Source organism: Otolemur garnettii, unplaced genomic scaffold (assembly GCF_000181295.1).
Source record: "Otolemur garnettii isolate 467f Iridium unplaced genomic scaffold, OtoGar3 scaffold00112, whole genome shotgun sequence".
Taxonomy (NCBI): domain Eukaryota; kingdom Metazoa; phylum Chordata; class Mammalia; order Primates; family Galagidae; genus Otolemur; species Otolemur garnettii.
Genome location: NW_003852507.1, coordinates 2,071,606 through 2,090,485, shown reverse-complemented (window position 1 = coordinate 2,090,485; position 18,880 = coordinate 2,071,606). Strand labels below are relative to the sequence as shown.

The following is an 18,880-nucleotide window of genomic DNA, read 5'->3' as shown; positions in this document are numbered from 1 at the left end:
GTCATTGTTGTTTTGGCGGGTCCGGGCTGGGGATTCGAACCTGCCACCTTAGGTGTACGTGGCTGGCGCCTTAGCCGGTTGAGCTATAGGCGCCGAGCTGTCTGTCATTTCAAAACATTTTAAGTTTTTCCTTTCCCATTCATATGCCTTTCTTTTATTTATTAACTTATTTTTTTCTATTCCATTAGCAACATAGTCATGCACTTTTATGACTGCTGTGTCTTCCTGATGAATTGTTCTTTTATGTATATAAAATGTCTGTATTTCTTACATGAATTTTATCTTGAAATCTGTTTTATCTGATGTCAATATAACTATCATAAGGCCTTTTTATGCTTACTTTGTATATTCTTTGTCATTTACTTTTTTCTTTTCATTGTGTTTTGTTTGTATGTTTGTTTAGAGACACTAGTTAGAATGCAGTGACCTCATCATAGCTCACTGCAACCTCAAACTCCTGAGCTCAGGATTCAGGTGATTCTCCTGCTTCAGTCTCTGGAGTGATTACAGGCACTCCCCACCTTGCTTGGATGACTTTTCTATTTTTTTTTGGTAGAGATTGGGGTCTCCCTTTTGCTCAGACTGGCCTCCACTTCTGAACTCAAGTGATCCTCCCACCTTGGTCTCCCAGAGTGTTAGAATTATAGTCATGGGGGCAGCACCTGCAGCTCAGTGGATAGGGCGCTGGCCCCATATACTGAGGGTGGTGAGTTTGAACCCAGACAGCCAGCTAAAACAACAATGACAACTGCAACAAGAACAAAGAAAAAGCCAGACGTTGTGGCGAATGCGTATAGTCCCAGCTACTCAGGAGACTGAGGCAAGAGAATTGCTTAAGCCCAAGAATTGGAGGTTGCTGTGAGCGGTAATGCCATGGCTCTCTACCAAGGGCAACAAAGTAAGACTCTGTAGTTTAAAAAAAATAAAAGAAAGAATTATAGTCATGAACCATCATGCCCAGCCTCATTTACTTACTTTTAACCTATCTACATCTTTATGCTTAAAGTCTATTTCTAGCATGTGGTTACTTGTTATATTATTCATTGTGATAGTCTGTCTTTTAATTGAAAAAAAGTTTTGTTTAACTGAGACAGAGTCTCGTTGTCACCCTTGGGAGAATGCCATGATGTCACAGTTCACAGCAACCTCAAACTCTTTGGCTCAAGCAATTAACTTGCCTCAGCCTCCTGAGTAGCTGGGACTACAGGTGCCCACCACAACTGGCTATTTTTAGAGGTGAAGTCTCACTCTTGCTCAGGCTGGTCTGGAACCTGTGAGCTCTAGCAATCTGCCTTGGCCTCTCAGAGTGCTAGGATTATAGGCATGAGACTCTGCACCCAGCCTAAAATTTTTTTTGAGACAGAGCCTTGCCCTGTTGCCCCATTCTTCTGCAGTGGCATCCCTGTAGCTCCCTGCAACCTCAGACTCTTGGGTTGAAGAGATCCTCCTGGCTTGGCATCCATAGCACAGTGGTTAATGTCAGCCACATAACACTGAGGGTGGTGGGTTCGAACCCTGCCCAGGCCTGCTAAACAACAATGACAACTGCAACAAAAAATAGCCAGATGTTGTGGCGGGCACCTTTAGTCCCAGCTACTTGGGCGGCTGAGGCAAGAGAATCGCTTAAGCCCAAGAGTTTGAGGTTGCTGTGAGAACTTTGACAACACAGCATTCTACTGAGAGCAAAGTAGTGAGACTCTGTCTCAACAAAAAAAAAAAAGAGAGAGAGAGATCCTCCTGCCTCAGCTTCCTGAGTAGCTAGAACTACACACATTTATTAGGATGCTTGGCTAAGTTTTCTGTTTTTAGTAGAGACAGGATCTTGTTCTTGCTCTGGCTGGTCTCCAACTCCTAAGCTCAAATGATTCTCCTTCCTTGGCCTCCCAGAGTGCTAGGATTACTGGGATGAGCCACCTCACTGGGCCTGAAGTTTTTAATCCATTAATCTTTAATGTAATTAGTGATATAGTGAGATTTAAGGTTACTGTTTTTATTTTTTGTTTTCTGTTGTCTCCTGCTTTTGTTTTTATGTTCCTCTTTTTCTTCCCCTCACTTTTGGGTTATTTGGACTATGTTTTTATTAATATGGAAAAGTTTATATTAACTGATTTTTAAAAATAATCTCTGTGTGTCTGCTGACAGTAATCGCTTTGATCAAACATGCCTAGATAATGCTGATTATACTTAAGTAAGAAAAAATTTTTCTCCTTTCAGCCAATAGATATTTGGAATATTTCTGATTTTTAAGGGATGTGATGAGATTGGGAAGTAAATTTAGTAGATTTAGAAAGCTTAATGATGGGTGGAGGGAGGGTGATTGGTGGGATCATGCCTAAGGGTACATGTGAATCTCTCTAAATATAGAATATAAATGTCTTAACACAATAACTAAGAAAAAGACATGAAGGCTATGTTAACCAGTTGGATAAAAGTATTTCAAATTGTATACAGAAACAGTACTCTGTACCCCATGATAGTATTAATGTACACAGCTATGATTTAATAAAAAGAATTTAAAAAATAGAAAGCTTAATGAATAATAGTTCATTTCTTACTAGAGTTTGACCTGCATTTTCTCTCTGATTTCTTAAATTATTTTAAAAGCATCAACTGCTGAGTGCGATGGCTCACAACTATAAACCTACCACTCTGGGATACCAGGGCAGGAGGATTGCTTTAAGGTCAGGAGTTCAAGACCAGCCTGAGCAAGATTGAGGCCCTTCCCATCTCTACTAAAAACAGAATAACTAGCTAGACGTTGTGGCGGGCCCCTGTAGTCCCAGCTCCTTGGGGAAGCTGAGGCAAGAGAATTGATGGAGCCCAAGAGTTTGAGGTTGCTGTGAGCTATGATGCCATAGCCCTCTCCCCAGAGTGAGACTCTGCCCGCCCTCCCCCCAAAGCATCAACTTTATCTTATTCTTTATATCAGGTAGCACCCAGCCATGATTACTCATAGTTAGGTGTAACCCAGTAAAAGTTTGAAGAAAGAATAAATGGTTTGCAGGTGGTTCTTATTTATTTCTGCCTTTCTGCCATAAAAACAATTCCAATATCTCTGGGAGGCAACTTTGCAATCTCCAATAACCTTTCGGTAATAGGATTTTCTTTCTATATATTCCTTCCCATCTCTCTGGGGGGGAAAGATGCCCCTCCCCCCAAAAGGGTTCAAGAATGGTGAAGTGGAGGGAAGTTTTGTCATATGTGATTCTTACTTTGTTTCTTGTAACTTTGTGTATAGTGTTCAAAATGAATCTGAGAGAAGCAAGGATGAGTCCAAGATTATGCTTGACTCTTTATTTTGAACTTTTGCAGTGTGAAAATTTTTGCTTGAAAGTTGTATTTGAGGCTCGGCGCCTATAGCTCAACCGGCTAAGGCGCCAGCCACGTACACCTAAGGTGGTGGGTTCGAATCCCCAGCCCGGACCCGCCAAACAACAATGACGGCTGCAACCAAAAAATAGCCGGGCGTTGTGGCGGGCGCCTGTGGTCCCAGCTACTTGGGAGGCAGAGGCAAGAGACTCGCTTGAGCCCAGGAGTTGGAGGTTGCTGTGAGCTGTAATGCCACGGCACTCTGCCCAGGGGGACAGCTTGAGGCTCTGTCTCAAAAAAAAAAAAAAAAAAAAAAGAAAGTTGTATTTGAACACATATATGTGTGTGTGTGTGTGTGTGAATTTGTAAACAGCTGCTTCTGATAGTCACTACATATTTAGAGCCTTAAAGATCCAGCTAAGAGAATTTGTCTTGTGTGTATATGTACAGATCAGATAGTGAATTTGGAAATTGCATACTTTTAATATTTTATGTATTTGTCACAATGGTAGGAACTTAATATACCAGTAATGAACTTTTAAAACTAAGTTCTGAATAAATACCTTTGAAAACAGGAAAATCTAATATTTTCCTAAACTTGGCTGGTGCCCTCTATATATAGCTTAAGATCTGATTGAGGTTCATCTTTTGAAAATGTAAAAAATAGTGTCCAGTTAGACTAAAGTTCCAAGAGAAATAGTTTTAAGATAGATAAGGTCTTAGAAAAATGTAATCTGATTTCTTTTCCTGCTATTTTGTTGACTTATACATTTATCATTTTGTTGTATATACTTGCTCTATTTTTATTATTGGTTATAGTTTCTGTGTAATAAATGAACTATCCTATAACTCTTTTTCAACTTGCAACAGATTCCCTGTTGACCCTTTGTACGGTGATAAATATGTTTTTCTGCCTGGTGTTCATGTTATTATATTATTCACTGAAACTAGTATATTCTCTAAGAGTAGAGCAGAGATACTGCAATGTAGGTTGGGAATGTAAGTATGTAAAACTGCTTTTCTAACTTCTTTCTCAAATACATCCTGCCTGGGGATTTGTATGACCAGATAAAAATTGCCTTATATAAACAATCATTTTTGCTTTATCAAAGTGGGGCCAATCCATTGAAGACAGGAGCTAGATTTTAGTTATTTCTATTGGATGTTGTAAGTGGTAGTTCTCAGATAGGTTTTTTTTGGCAAGCACACTTGACATTTTTTGCCCTCATCACTTTGATGGTTCAATTCACCTTTCTTCCCAAGGTAAAACTGATGACAAGCAGAAAAAGTCTTTAAAGAAGAGATTCAGGAATCAGGATCCATGTGGAAGTTATTTGTAGTTATTTCATAGGAGAGGATAGTAATAGTATTGAAATGTCATTTTGGGGTTTTTTGGTTTGTTTGATTTTTTTTTTTTTTTTTTTTTTTGCAGTTTTGGCCAGGGCCAGGCTTGAACTCCCCACCCCTGGCATATGGGGCTGGTGCCCTACTCCTTGAGCCACAGGTGCCACCTAGTATTGAAATGTTTTTACATGGAACCCTGTAGATTTGAGGGAAAGCCTTTTTCCTCCCTGGAATGGCTTTTTGGATATTAATAGTGAAAGAAAGAAACTAAGAACAAATTGATGCCATCCTAGTTTCTAAGTCCATTTTATGGGGGGTATTTTTGTTTTTGCTTTGTTTGTTTGTTTGTTTGTTTGAGACAGAGTCTCACTCAGTCAACCTGGGTAGAGTGCATGGCATCATCATAGCTCAACAGCAAACTCAAAACTCTTGGGCTCAAGTGATCCTTATGCCTCAGACTCCCAAGTAGCTGAGGCTACAGGTGCCTGCCACAACACTCGGTTTTTCTATTTTAAGTAGAAACTCTTGCTCAGGCTGGTCTCAAATTCGTGGGCTCAGGCAATCCACCCACTTGAGCCCATCCATCCACCTCAGCATCCTAGAGTGCAAGGATTAAAGGCATGAGCCACCATGCCCAGCAAATTTTACGGTTTTCTTATGTCTGCCGTCTCCAACTTCCAGCTACTAAAACTGTTTCACCACTGGCGGCTCCTGTGGCTCAGTGAGTAGGGCACCGGCCCTATATACCAAGGGTGGCGGGTTCAAACCCAGCCCTGGCCAAACTGCAACAAAAAATAGCCGGATGTTGTGGCGAACACTTGTAGTCCCAGCTACTCGGGAGGCTGAGGCAAGAGAATGGCCTAAACCGAAGAGCTGGAGATTGCTGTGAGCTACCGAGGGCAACAAAGTGAGACTCTGTCTCTTAAAAAAAAAAAAAAAAACTGTTGAACCACTGACTCTCATTTTAGTTCTGCTTAACTTACTACCCTTCCATTCTTCAGGTAGTTTTTCTGTTAAGTGTTGGATTTTCAGTAAGATGCCAGTCTGCAGATAATTTTTCTGTATTCAGCCACATTCTGCATAACTGTCTCTGTTTGCTACCTTGACTCTTCACCTTGATTCAAGATTTCTATCATAGCTGTAGGAAAAGGAAACAGGCACCTCCTTTCAACCAACTCTTGTCTTTTAAATTCATATCCCAAAGGAGGATTAAAAATCCTCCTACCATGTAATATACACCTGAAAGTCTAGCTGTGGTATAACAGGTGGCTTCTCTAACATGGCTAATGAGCTGCTGTGGCTGAAGAAAATGCATCCCCTCTTTAAGTGAGATTTTGTAAATATGTTTAAATTGTTAATGTGAAATGTTTTTAATTGTTTGATCCAAATGCTGATAAATGCTTCAAATCTAAACCTGGAATATAATGTTTTTTTATCTCCTTCCTCCAGTTAACTGACTTTTCAAATGGGACAAAATACGGATTCTTCTTCAAAGGGTTGCACATGCCATTTGCTGGTAAAAACTGGATTTAGGAAGCAGTAAGAGTCAGTCATCAGACAAACCCTTGCCAGAGGTTTGGGCAGCCAGTTTCTCCCCACACCACCTCTCTCCTTTATGAGCACCCCCTTTCCCACTTCTGAAGTGAGCTATGGAAAAGACCTGGTGATTCCCACATAGGTTGGCCACAGAAGAAAGCCTTGTTATCTCTTGCTAGCAGCTTTTGAGTCCCCACAGGTGCTTCTGGAGTAGACATCATTAGTTAATTATGATCACCCTATTCATTTAGAGCCATTCTGCTCCCTGCATTATGCCAGGGGGCTTTAGTGCCCAGACCCAAGGCTGCAGCCCTGCGTCAGAATACCAACATGTGAAAAACACTGTTTGCAATGTTTGATGTTCCTATTGTGAGTGATTTATTTAGTTTCCTTTATTGCTTTATTTATTGTAATTAAAAATCAAGAGTTGAGTAAATTGCAATATATGTGTCATTGCATTTTTTCCAAATATGTTTTCTAAAAACTTATTCTGCATCTAAAACACCCATATTATGGTTAGAGAACCTGACATGAAATATATAGAATAATGATTTGTGCACCTTACTGCATCTATTTTATTAAAAGCATACCTCAAACAACATTTTATTAGCTTTTAGAATACTTTTGCCAATCCAGAACTTATCCTCAACTAAATTCTATTATATAGTGTGCTTTATTTATATAGTGTGAACAAAATGGTGTTTTCCTGTATATCATCATTTTGAAACCAATTTCAATTCATATATAATGAAAATACTTAAAATATTTATCCCTAAACTTCCTTTGTAAAACTGGGATGTCTCATACACCATGCTTCTTATATGACAGCAGTTGTGTTGTAAATAACATAACAGAAAAGAGAAACAAAAACTGATATAAATATAAGAGCGATATACCAGAACACTCAAGTAGGAAACAGGATCTCATTATGAGAATTTCGGTTCAGTAATAAGTTTTTGAGAGAATGAAATGGAAGTAGCAGACATATGCACTTTGTTTTAACTGTGTAGATTTGAATATATACTATTTCTTAGTAACTTTTCAACATAAATTTTACATACAGCATCCTCAGATTGTCGTGGAATAAAATCAGAAACAAGTAAAACATAGCAGGTTTCCAACCAGATGAAAATGGTAAATACATATTATACTTATACTACTTAACAGACTCTCATCACCAATTATCCAGCTTATAAGGCTGGCAAAGCCAAATTTATAATTTTATTCAACTCTCTATGCCTGTTTCAAAACTTAAAAAACAGGCAGTGCCTGTAGTTCAGTGGGTAGGGCGCCAGCCACATACACCGAGGCATGTGGGTGGGAGCCTGGCCCGGGCCAGCTAAAACAACACTGGCAACTGCAACAAAAAAACAGCCGGGCATTGTGGTGGGTGCCTATAGTCCCAGCTACTTTGGGAGGCTGAGGCAAGAGAATCACTTAAGCCCAAGAGTCTGAGGTTGCTGTGAGCTATGATGCCATGGCACTCTACCCAGGGCTTGAGACTCTTGTCTCAAAAAAAAAAAAAAGGTAAAAAACAGAGTATATATAATGGACTAGTTAATCTCAAAAGAACCCAAGAAAGAGTAAGGTAGATAAAATTAAGCAACTACTAAGATGGATGGTATCTTAATAAAAATTTAGAAACTAGATTATAAAAAATCCTAACAACTCAATATTTTGAATAAACTAGTTAAAAGGAAGCAAAAGAAAATTTGATGGAATCATTGGTCATTATGTTAAAATTTGTATTAAGGCCAGGTGTGGTGGCTCACACCTGTAATCCTAGCACTCTGGAAGGCTGAGGCATGTGATTGCTTGAGCTCATGAATTTGAGACCAGCCTAAGCAAGAGGGTGACCCCATCTCTAAAAATAAATAGCTGGCTCGGCGCCTATAGCTCAACCGGCTAAGGCGCCAGCCACGTACACCTAAGGTGGCAGGTTCGAATCCCCAGCCCGGACCCGCCAAACAACAATGACGGCTGCAACCAAAAAATAGCCGGGCGTTGTTGGCGGGCGCCTGTGGTCCCAGCTACTTGGGAGGCGGAGGCAGGAGACTTGCTTGAGCCCAGGAGTTGGAGGTTGCTGTGAGCTGTAATGCCACGGCACTCTACCCAGGGGGACAGCTTGAGGCTTTGTCTCAAAAAAAAAAATAAAAATAAATAGCTGGGTGTTGTGGTGGGTGCTTATAGTCCGAGCTACTGGGAAGGCTGAGGATCACTTGAGCCCTATAGTTTGAGGTTGTTATGAGCTATGAAGCCATGGCACTCTATCAAGGGTGACGATGTGAGACTCCGTCTCTACATACATACATATATACATATTATACCAATATTATAGAAATAAATTGAAGTCTACTCAGTCTGTTTTGTGAGGCAGGCAGATAGGGTACCAAGGCAAGAACATAAAATTGAAGTCAATCTTATTGATGAACATAGACTGAAATGTAAAACTCTTAAGACAATTCCTCTACTAGGTATATATCCAGAAGACCAAAAATCACTTTATAACAAAGATATTGGCACCAGAATGTTTATTGCAGCCCAATTCATAATTGCTAAGTCATGGAAGAAGCCCAAGTGCCCATCAACCCATGAATGGATCAATAAATTGTGGTATATGCACACCATGGAATATTATGCAGCCTTAAAAAAGATGGTGACTTTACCTCTTTCATGATTACATGGATGGAGCTGGAACATACTCTTCTTAGCAAAGTATCTCAAGAATGGAAGAAAAACTATCCAATGTACTCAGCACTATGAAACCAATTTATAGCTTTCATATGAAAGCTATAACCCAACTATAGCCCAAGAAGAAGGGGAAAGAGGAGAGGGAGGGGAGGGGTGGGAAGAGGATGAGTGGAGGGAGGATAATTGGTGGGAACACAACTATGGTGCATTTTACAAGGGGTACATGTTAAATTTACTAAGTGTAGAATATAAATGTCTTAATGCGATAACAGAAAATGCGGTGAAGACTATTAACCAGTTTGATGACAAAATTTCAAATGGTATATAAAACCAGCACATTATACCCCATAATTGCATTAATGTACACAGCTATGATTTAATAAATAAACCATAATTAAATCTTAGAAAAGAAAAAATCTTAAGAATAATGTAAATAGGACACACATTAAAAGATATTTAGCCTGTACCTGACCCCCAGGGCATGCTCTCCTGCCGCCAGTCCCGGCAGCGCCCCTAGTTGTCCTCCGACTCGCCCTCCACCTTCCACGCCAGCAGCAGCCACAGCCCTAGCCATAGACAGCCACCGGCACAACCCCAACCCCTGCTACTGCTGCAGCTCCTCCGGCACGGTCCCTGCGCTGAGACCCTGGAGGTTGGGATGCTCTTGTCCAAAATCAACTCGCTTGCCCACCTGCGCCCTGCCAAGCTGGCGCCCGGTAAGGAGAAGGAGCCCCTGGGGTTCCAGTACCAGGTGGGCCCGCTACTGGGCAGCTGCAGCTTCAGCTCGGTGTACTCAGGCATCCGGGTCTCTGACAACTGCCGGTGGCCATCAAGCACGTGGAGAAGGACCGGAGTTCCGACTGGGGAGAGCTGGCCAGGGGCACCCGAGTGCCTATGGAAGCGGTCCTGCTGAAGAAGCTGAGCTCGGGCTTCTGAAGGTGAGTCATTAGGCCCCTGGACTGGTTTGAGAGGCCCGAGCCCGTGCAAGACCTCTTCGACTTTATCACAGAGAGGGGGGCCTACAAGGGAGCTGGCCCGAAGCTGCTTTGGGGAGGTGTTGGAGGCGGTGCGGCACTGCCATAACTGCGGGGTGCTCCACCATGACAACAAGGACGAGAACATCCTTATCGACCTCCATCACGGTGAGCTCAAGCTCATTGATTTCGGGTCGGGGCGCTGCTCAAGGACACCGTCTACGCGGACTTCGATGGGACCCGAGTGTATAGTCCTCCAGAGTGGATCCGCTACCATCGCTACCATGGCAGGTCGTCAGCTGTCTGGTCCCTAGGGATCCTGCTGTATGATAGGGCGTGTGGAGATACCCCTTTTGAGCACGATGAAGAGATCATCAGGGGCCAAGTGTTCTTCAGGCAGAGGGTCTCTTCAGAGTGTCGGCATCTCATTAGATGGCGTTTGGCCCTGAGACCATCAAATAGGCCAACCTTCAAAGAAATCTAGAACCATCTGTTGATGCAAGATGTCCTCCTACCCCAGGAAACTGCTGAGATTCATCCCCACAGCCTATTGCCCGGGCCCAGCAAATAGCCTTTCTGTCAGGTCCTCCCCTCCTTGTCAGATGCTTAAGGAAGGAGAAGCTTCTGTCTCCAGCTTCCAGAGTACCAGTGACACTTCTCGCCAAGCAGGACAGTGCTTGATACAGGAACAACATTTGTAACTCATTCCAGACCCCAGGCTCCTGGGGCTGCCTCCCAGCAGGGGGGAAGAGAGACACTCCAGGCGCCCTAGGCCTCAACCTGTCCTGTAGATGCGCTCTCCTCATACGTCCAACATTGCTGGACTCCCAAAAATCCTGGGGGTCAGGGTGGGGGTGGGTCAGAACCCTGCCACAAAACTGTTCCCTTCATCCTAAGTTCTGCTGAATGCCTTGACGGGTCGGGTAAGGGGGGGAGCAGGTTGGGATGGGATAGGACTAGCACCATTTTAAGTCCCTGTCACCTCTGAGTGCCTTATATGGGGACTCTGGCTGTGCTGGGAGAAATACTTGAACTTGCCTCTTTTACCTGCTGCTTCTCCAAAAATCTGCCTGGGTTTGGTTCCCTATTTTTCATCCCTGTCCCACCAACCCTCTCCTTCATATGAAAGGTGCCGTGGAAGAGGCTATAGGGCCAAACGCTGAGCCACCTGCCCTTTTTCTGCCTCCTTTGGTAAAACTCCCAGTGAACTGGTCTTCCTTTTTGGTTTTTACTTAACTGTTTTCAAAGCCAAGACCTCACACACACAAAATGCACAAACAAGCAAATCAATAGAAAAGCTGTAAAGGTGTGTACAGTTGGATGGTACTATACAAAAGGATTGTAGTTGATCTAATTTTTAAAAAATTTTGCCTTTAAGTTATTTTACATGTTTTTGCTTTTCATTTTGAAAGATGCACATTCTAACCTGGTGGTGGCGGGAGATATTTAGCATTTAAAAACTATATTCATCCCAACCAAGTGGTATTTAGTATAGATATTCAAGATTGAATTAGTGTAAATCAAACTGTTAACATAATTCATTCTATTACCAGGAGAGATAATAAAATTAGTTAAACCAATGTGCATTGACCTGGGATGGGATATTGTTCTAGGAACTGGGAGGATACAAAGATACATAGAGTAATATAATCCTTCTGCTCAGGGGGTTTTAATCTAATAAATTAAAAAAAAGAAAATTTATGAAAGTCATGATGTCCTTAAATACTTGAAAATATTCTAAAGATATCTTAGAAAAATGAATATGCATTTCTGACAATCCTAAAAAGTATAAAGGAACTATGAAGGGTTTCTCTATAGTCAACATTACATAAATGAAAAAGTAAAAGTCTTTTATTAAAAAATTAATTAAGTGGGCAGCACCTGTGGCTCAATGGGTAGGGTTCTGGCCCCATATACTGCGGGTGGTGGGTTCAAACCTGGCCCCACCCAAACTGCAACAAAAAATAGCTGGGCATTGTGGTGGGCGCCTGTAGTCCCAGCTACTCGGGAGGCTGAGGCAAGAGAGTCACCTAAGCTCAAGAGCTGGAGGTTGCTGTGAGCTGTGACACCACAGTACTCTACCGAGGGCGACAAAATGAGACTCTGTCTCTAAATAAATAAAACAATGCTGTTATCAAATGTCAGCCATTGTATAAACATTTTTTAAAAACGAAGCACAGGTATATGCAAGAAGGATATTAAACTATCACAGTACATGAGTATTATATCTAGGAACTCTAATGAATTCAATAGCATAATAATTTAAAAACTGCAAATTTTAAGTTAAAAAAACAAAGTATGTTATGGTATTTTAACAATACATGATAGCAACAAATGTACAACTATTGACAGTGGTACACATTAAATACTTTAACATAATGTATATGTATGTGAACAATAAAACTTGAATAGCAAGTATAAAAGTTTGAATAAATGGAAAGTTGTACTGGCTAATGGGAAGGCTAAGTGTGTTACAATTCCATGTTTACTATATTAATTACTAGATTTAATATTTATCCAAGATTACCAACATAATAAAGCCTTGACACTAGTAGCAGCATCACCTGAGAGCTTTTTACGGAATCTCCATTCTTCACCCAAGACATAGGGAAGAAATCCACATTTTAAGATTTTTTTTGAGATTACAGAAGCATTGAGTTTAAAGAGATAGTTCTTGAATATGGTTAAAAATCAGAGTCATCTGAGAATTTTTAAAAATACAGATTCTTAGACCATGCTGTAAACTTAATGAAATGAGTAATAGTTTTTGTATTTCTTTCTTTTCTTTCCTTCTTTTTTGAGACAGAGTCTCACTCTCTATGCTGCTGGATAGAGTGCTGCAGCATCACAGCTCACAGCAACCTCAAACTCTTGAGCTTGAGCAATCCTCTTGCCTCAGCCTCCCAAGTAGCTGAGACTACAGGCGCCTGTTACAATGCCCGGCTATTTTTTCTCTATTTATAGTAGAGATGGGATCTTGCTCTTGCTCAGGTGATCCACCCACCTCAGCCTCTCAGAGTGGTAGGATTACTGGCGTGAGCTCCCAGCTGCATTTATCCTTCTAAAGTCCACTTTTTCTAAAAGTTCTGATGTACTAAATTTAGTAGCACCTGCCTTAATGACTTTGATAAAATGCCAATAAAATGTATAAGAAAAAATTGTAAAGGTGGAAGACATATAAAGTGATAATTATTGATTATCACTCACTATTAGATAAGTATTGGTTGAAAAATAAACTAGTAAACCTAAAACCTAAGAACAAAATAGCAGTTCAGAAAATTGATCCATGGTATATATTAGTATAAACTAATACTTTATTTTGGACATTATAAGAATTTCCAAGTGAATAAAAAAAATTGATAGGAAAATACAAGAAAAAAAGGAGACAAAGTCTTTCTATATCTAAGGAAATAATTAATACGTGAGCTATTTGGGAGAAGGGAGGGAACAGTGCAGAAAAAAATCAGAATGGCCTAGAATACTATGAACAATTGATACTCTGGGGATGATTTGTTTTTGTTTTAACAGCTTTATTGAGGCATCATTTACACAGCATAAAATTTACCCATCATAAGTAATTTAGTGATTTTTAGTAAATGAATAGTGTTAGGCAACCATCACTATAACACAATGGTAGAATATTTTCATCACTCCCAAAACTTGTACATTAACAGGCAACCTCTGAAATGCTTTGTCCCTGTATTTTTCCCCTCAAATTTAATATAAATGGTATCACATTATATGGTCTTTGTGCCTTTTTTCAGTTCGTATGTTCTTGAGGGTTATCCACGTGTTTATAGGTAGCAGCTTGTTCTGTTGTATAGGTGTATCACAGTTTGTTTGCATTCACTAGTTGATGGATTTAATTCATTCTCATATGTGGCTATCATAACTAATTCTGCTATGACTATTCACACATAAGTCTTTGTGTGAACATACATTTTCATTTTCCTTGTGTAGAGAGTGGAGTTACTGGGTCAGGGTAAGTTTAACTTTTTAAGATTTAGCTGAACTGTTTTCTAAAATAGCTGTCCTGTTTAACATTCTCACCCGTTAGGTATGAGGGTTCTAATTTTGATTGGGATTGCATTGAATGAGAATTACCATTTTAACAACATTGAGTTTTCTAATCCATGAATATGAAATGTTCTCTATTTAATTCTTCATTACTGTATATGTCTTACGCTTGTTTTGTTAAATTCGTTACCTAATTATTTTATTTTTTTGATTTTATGATGGAATTATTTTAATTTCATCATCAGATTATTTGTTGCTAGTGTATATATCTTAGCAACAATTCTATGAAATGAGAATTCATTCATTTCATAGAATTTTTGCATTTCCCACTGAAATAAGGCATTTCATTACCTTCTGGCCTCCATTATTTCTGGTAAGAAGTAAGTCATTTATTGTATTGTTATTTTTCTTTTGTTATTTCAGGAGTTTGTCATTGTCTTCGATGTATGTTTGACTATGAAGTGTCTAGGTTTGGATCTCTTTGTGTTTTTTGGTTTTTTTGAAATTTGGGGTATATATTTACTTTTCATCAAATCTGGAGAGATTTCAACTATTATTTCTTTAAACATTTTATGCTCCTTTCTCTTTCTTCCTGATACTCCCATCATATGCATGTTGGTATACGCAGTGTTACAGCAGAGGTCTCTGAGGCTCTGTTTATTTTTCAAACCTTTTTCTCTCTATTCTTGAGACTATATGGTAATTTCTGTTAATCTGTCTTTGAGTTTACTGATTCCTTTTTCTGCTTTTTGAAATCTCCTATTGGACCAATCTAATGAATATTCCATTCTAATATTTTACTTTTCAAATCTAGAATTTGATTTGATCCTCTTTTTTTTTTTTTGTTAATTTCTATTTCTAGATTGATATTTCCTATTTGTTAAGTCATGGTCACCATATTTTTCTTTAATTTCTTAAACATGTTCTTTAGTTCTCTGAACATATTTATAATAGCAGATTTGGAGTCTATTTCTGATTGTAACATCGAGCACACTCAGAAACAGTTTCTATTTACTGCTTTTTCCCCTGAGTATGAGTCACATTTTCCTGTTTCTTTACAAGTCTTGAAATATTTTTTGCTAAAAACTGGACATATTAGATAATACTATATTGTAACAATTCTGGATCTGATTTCCTTCTCCCCGAGCAGTATCATTATTTTTTGTGTTTGTTTATCTTAAAGCCTAGGCTTAATATGCAGAATCTCTCTTCTTTGTGGGATTTAGCCACTTAGGTCTCTGGTTAGGTTTTTTAAATTTTAATTTTTAGCCTGGCCTTCTTGGGGTCCCCCTTGTGTCTGCATAGCTTAGTAGTTATCCAGTGATTGGTTAAGTCGTGCTCAAACATTTAAGCCAGTAAGGCTCCCACCTTTAACTGGTATGTGTGTGTGTGTATTTGGGGAAGCACATCTAGTTTTCAAGTAAGCTCCAGCTTTAATTTTATGCTGAGCCCTCTCTTACATGCAGGAAGCCTCCTAGCCAGCCATGGGTACATGGCCTGGTGTCTGGACATGTATTCACCATGGATGTATGGAGAAATGATCTAGGCCTTCTATGGCCCCCTCATTCCCAGAATCTCCTTGTTAAATTCTTAAATTTTTCTTAGCCTGCTCTCTTTCCAACTGGGACAGCAGCTTCTGGCTAACAGAGCTGTAGGCTTTCTTTGTTCTTTTCCAATTGAGTTTGATTCTTTCACCATTATAGCTATGAGTGTGGGTTTCTCTCTCTGTGTCTCTGTCACTCTCTCTCTCTGTCTTTCACCCACACCACCCTTCGAATGATGTTAGCTCCCTCAGACAGCGAACCTGCTGCTTTTCATGGCCAGCCCTGCCTAGGAAGAACTATTGTGTGGACTTTTGCTTGGGTGAAGCATCGTAGAGCTGATGAGGAGCACCTCCAAGTAGTAATGCCATTAACTCAAAACTTTCTTACTCAAATTATGGCCATTTTTCATAAATAAACACTTTTCAATTTGTTATTTGACTTTGGCCCAACTTCTGGAGAGCTGAAATGTTTGTTTTTGACCTTTGTTGAGTTTTATAGTTCTGGGGGGGCATAGAGGGGGATTTCCTGCCCTCTTCAGTTTGCCACAGCTGGAAGTCCTGCCTCCTGTTTTGATTTTGCAATGCTTTTGGTTTGGGTTATTTTTAACAGACTAATTAAAAACCTGAAGCAGGCTGCTTCAGCATTTTGCTTTACAATGGAGGAAGTTGGGAGACTGTGATTAGGTTAGGGGTGGGCCTGTAGTCCTGAATTTGCTGACATTACTTTCCTGTGTTATGCTTCTTAGTCGTGTGTTCTTGTGTAATGACAAAGAAAATGTTTATTTTTTTAAGCAAGCAAATTCCTTTGGAATTGAACCAAGGTATAAAAAGGATATATTTTATACTAGTATACTCCTCTCTAAAGAATGAACCTGTGGCACAGGGAAGAAGTTACAGAATCCATTGGGCTGGTTTAGATGTATGTCTATGTGAAAATAACAGAAAGAATCAACTTCTTTAAGAATTTCTCATCCAGATTTAAAGCCAAAATGTGGGTTTTTTGCTAGAAAATTAGGCTCGGCGCCTGTGGCTCAAGTGGCTAAGGCGCCAGCCACATACACCTAAGGTGGCGGGTTCGAATCCCCAACCCGGACCCGCCAAACAATGTTGCTGCAACCAAAAAAATAGCCGGGTGTTGTGGCGGGCACCTGTGATCCCAGCTACTTGGGAGGCTGAGGCAGGATACTTGCTTGAGCCCAGGAGTTGGAGGTTGCTGTGAGCTGTGATGCCATGGCACTCTACCCAGGGGGACAGCTTGAGGCTCTGTCTCAAAAAAAGAAAGAAAGAAAATTAAGCTGGACAGTTTGCCTTTTTAAAAAACTTTTCTAGCCTTTTAATAACGTACACACACAGGATAAGGTATATGGCTCAGTGATGTATCACAAAGTACATACCTCTCTGTAGCCACCATTCTAATGAGAAATAAGATATCACCAGCACCCAGAAGTCCCCTGTGCCCCCACATCTCCTTCTGAGGATAACCACTATCCTAACTTTTATTCTAATCCCTTCCTTTCTTAATAGTTTCTGTCTCCTAAATGTATATCCCTATTAGAGTTTACCTTTGTTTTTGTTGTTTTTTTTTTGAGACAGAGTCTCACTATGCTGCCCTGGGTAGAGTGCCATGGCATCACAGCTCACAGCAACCTCAAACTCTCAAGCTTAAGTGATTCTCTTGCCTCAGCCTCCCAAGTAGCTGGACTACAGGAGCCCACCACAATGCCTGGCTATTTTTTGTTGCAGTTGTCATTGTTTTTTTAGCTGGCCCATGCCGGGTTCAAACCCACTAGCCTCACTGTGTGGCTGGTGCTATAACCACTGTGCTACAGACACCAAGTCCCTTCTTTATTTTTTATACTAAAGTATTTTTAAACAAACCCTAGATTTCACGTCATCTCACCTATTTATACTTAAGAATGCATCTCTAGAAAATATAGACATTTTATTCATTACCATCATTCTAAGCCATATTCACATTTCCCTGTTTATTTTAAAAATATCCTTTTACTGTTGGTGTGTTCTGCTACCAGCATATGGGAACTTGTATTTTATATTAAGTATTACATATTAGCTTATCCTAAGTATGCTCTGTGACAATTCAGAACTTTTCTCTTTCTAAGTGTATTAAAATTTCTGATGTCTGCAAAGCTGCACTATTAAAAACCTATCATGTGAATAAAATTGTCCTTTACTTTCATAAGGTGCCTTTTATCTTTATAAATCTAACGTGCAACAAAAATTGCCATTTGTTAGATTTTAAAACATTTTTATACTGCATATTCTTCAGTGTTCTTATTACTGAACAACTATCTTTTGGGAAATCGTCTGCAGGAATAAAAGGAAGTGCATTTTGGGGGACATAGTTCTAGTTTTACTTGCCCTTTGTGACCTTTTCTTGCCCAAAGTTGTTAAAATGCAAGGAGATGTAGTTGCAAATTATTTTCCTTTATGGCTTTGCACAGAAACCTTTCCTTCATTCCTTTAGCTGGTTTTTCTTCCCATGCAATATTCATAGGTCCATTTCTAAGAGAGAATGGTGGCTAGTGGGCCATGAAAACTTCCTAGACTTGGCAGACTGGGCTGTATCATGTTCATCCTCTAACACGAGAAAATCCGCATTGAAAAGACAGCTCGGCAACTTTCCTGTAGGCAGGTCAGACTCCTCACAGAGATATTTGACAGTGACTGAGGAGGACGAGTCCCTCTCTTTCTCTAGCATCTGCCTAAAGAACAATTAAATATTTCCGAGGTCACAGGAATTAGCATAAAATGATTCTCAGCCACATGTTAACTTAGGCAGTATTATTGCGGGGAACTGAAGAGGTCTTAAAAGTTAGCTCTTACTCACTAATAATAAATATTTGAAAATAAATACAACAGCCTGATTATTGGATGGCTTGCCTGGCTTCTTATCCCTCCTCTCTGATCAGCACCTTTGTGTGTCTAAGTACAGATCAGAATGGCCCAGTGCTGTCTCATCTGCTGAGATCCCTGCTGTTATGCTTACTTAAACACTGAGGAAGTTCATATTTAACTCTTTCAGATTAAAGCTTGTAAAATTCTCAGATTTTAGACTTAGCTCATCTAAATATAGATGTTTTATGTCTTATGATGAATATTGTTAGGACGACATGAAAAAAAATAACTATTTCTCTGCTTTGGTTTAAGGCCTTTTCCCCTTATAATTTAAATTAGCAAATTAAGGGATCATTTTATGTGTCTTGAAAAAAGGAGAAAAGAATCTCTTATGCATACAGCCAACTCAACAAGTCCTGGACTTGGTTAAACACACACACACACACACACACACACACACAATTCAGAAAAAGTCCATCAGATAGAACAAATTATCTAGATATGGAAGATGAGAATCTTTTTTTATTTGTGTGTTTTTGGATAGGGGCAGAAAGTCCTAGAAGGGTTTGTCCTAAATAGTGTGTAAGTCTGTAAATATGGCAAAGTTCAC

General features: G+C 39.8%; 1 protein-coding gene and 1 pseudogene across 1 annotated transcript in view; both read left to right on the top strand.

Annotated features, from left to right (window-relative positions):
- The window catches only part of NLK (nemo like kinase), a 178,817-nt gene that overhangs the window by 69,472 nt on the left and 90,465 nt on the right, over positions 1 to 18,880 (top strand). The gene's annotated exons all lie outside the window — the stretch shown is intronic.
- On the top strand, positions 9,417 to 10,427 carry LOC105887739 (annotated as a pseudogene).